The sequence below is a fragment of the Loa loa genome (genome assembly GCF_000183805.2).
Source record: "Loa loa unplaced genomic scaffold supercont3.601, whole genome shotgun sequence".
In the NCBI taxonomy this organism is placed as follows: Eukaryota; Metazoa; Nematoda; class Chromadorea; order Rhabditida; family Onchocercidae; genus Loa; species Loa loa.
This window is the reverse complement of record NW_018108781.1, coordinates 24,291-26,194: the sequence shown is the minus strand read 5'-3', so window position 1 is coordinate 26,194 and position 1,904 is coordinate 24,291.

The window sequence follows — 1,904 nt, the reverse complement described above, 5'->3', positions numbered from 1 at the left end:
GGGGGGGGAATTTCTGGTTCGTTAACTAATACAATTTCTTGCTCCGAAGGTTCCCTTGCTTCAACTAATCTTGGGGAGATGTGGTTTCTCTGGGTTCGTTCCTTTAAACTATTTAGATATTCTCTTTTCCATAACTTCCAAAATTGATCTAACGCCATCCGTTCTGCCTTTAGATATCCAAAAGTTCCTTCTCAATTCTGGTAATATATGAGCGATTCCTGCATGGTACAAATCTTCGTGTTGGTGTTGGATGATGAGCTTAGTCATTGGATTATGCCTTGGAAGGTATATTAGATTTAAGCTGCCTCGGTATATTCCCATACTGATATTATCCAGTCGGCTCCGGCATTTCCACAAGGAATGTGTGTTACTATAGTAAAGATTCCATTTGTTTACTTCCTTTTCATTGATACCTTCCGATTGAGCTTGTATAATCAAAGCTTTCGTGGCTTCTGCTAATTCGTATGATGTTAATTCTGGCTTTTCTGGTACTTCTTTCAACCATACAAATCTTCCCTTTGATATATATGTTATAAATCTTAATGCCCATGCTGTTGTTCTTTGTAGTCTTGTCCATTTACTAATACGAGTTGCATCAATTAACCGAAAGCTTCTAATTGTAATGAGTTTAGCTGCTGCCGTTGCCGTACAAATTTTGTTTTCATATTCTTCATGTTCGCAATAAGTATTACTTTCCCATTGAGGCCATGCTGATTCTTCATCCTTTAACCATTGAGGACCGGTCCACCATTGTTCGAATTTTGCGAGTTGATTTGGAGACATATACCCTTTTGTTGCTATGTCAGCAGGGTTAGACCTGCTTGGCACGTATCTGTATGAGAATTTTGACATTCGTATTTCATCGATTCGATTCTGTATAAATTTTGGTAGGAGTCGTGATCGGTTTTTATCCATTGGAGTGCACATCGGGAATCCGACCATAATATCACTCTTATATTTTCAATTTCTAATTGTTTAATAATGAATTTGGTTGCTCGCACTCCAATTAAAATAGTTAACAATTCTAGTTTGGGTATTGTTATACCCTTCACAGGAGCTATTCGTTATTTTGCAAAAATCAAAAATGTGTTTATACTTGTTTTGCATAAACTGCTGCAGCATATGCCGTGGTAGATGCGTCGGTGAACACATGAATTTCTAATTATTGTAAACGTTCAGGATCTATCACCACGCGTGGAATTTTTTGACTTTTGTTGACCATCGACTTGTAAGAATTTCCGTGTCTCAACGTCCTCATTCTCCAACGGTTGGTCCCAGGATAATTTCTTTTTCCAAAGAGTTTGTAAGAATAGTTTGAATAATAACATCAATGGAATTAAAAATCCCAAAGGGTCATACTGCGAAGCAATGAATTGGACAAATCTTACAGATGGACAATCTTACAGATTGTCCTCTTTGTTGGGGTTTGGTTATCCCATGGCTTTAAAATTATTCCAATAGCATCAGTAACTGAATTCCAATTGATACCAAGAATTTTTTTGTTTGACTTACTTCTGCTCGGTCATTTTTAGGAATAAGTTCATTGAAACCATTATCATTCTAAAAGAATTCCTGTATATTCATTGAGGCATTCTTGAAGATATTTTTCATTTCGTTGTAAACTTTGAATGCTTCTTCAGTTCCACTTACGGGTAATATAATATTATCGACATAGAGGTTTTTAATTTCTAGTGCGGTTTTGCTTCCGTAAGTTTCTAAATGATAGTTGAGTGTAGCTGAAAGTAAAAAAGGGGACGCTATTATACCAAATGGAACCCTTTGAAACCGGTAACATGCTAAATTTTCCTTGGTGATTTCTCCTTGAATATTCTTTAGCCATAAGAAACGAGTGCAGTTCCTCTCGGTTAGATGTAATTCCAATTGTAAAAAGGCCTTTTCCATAT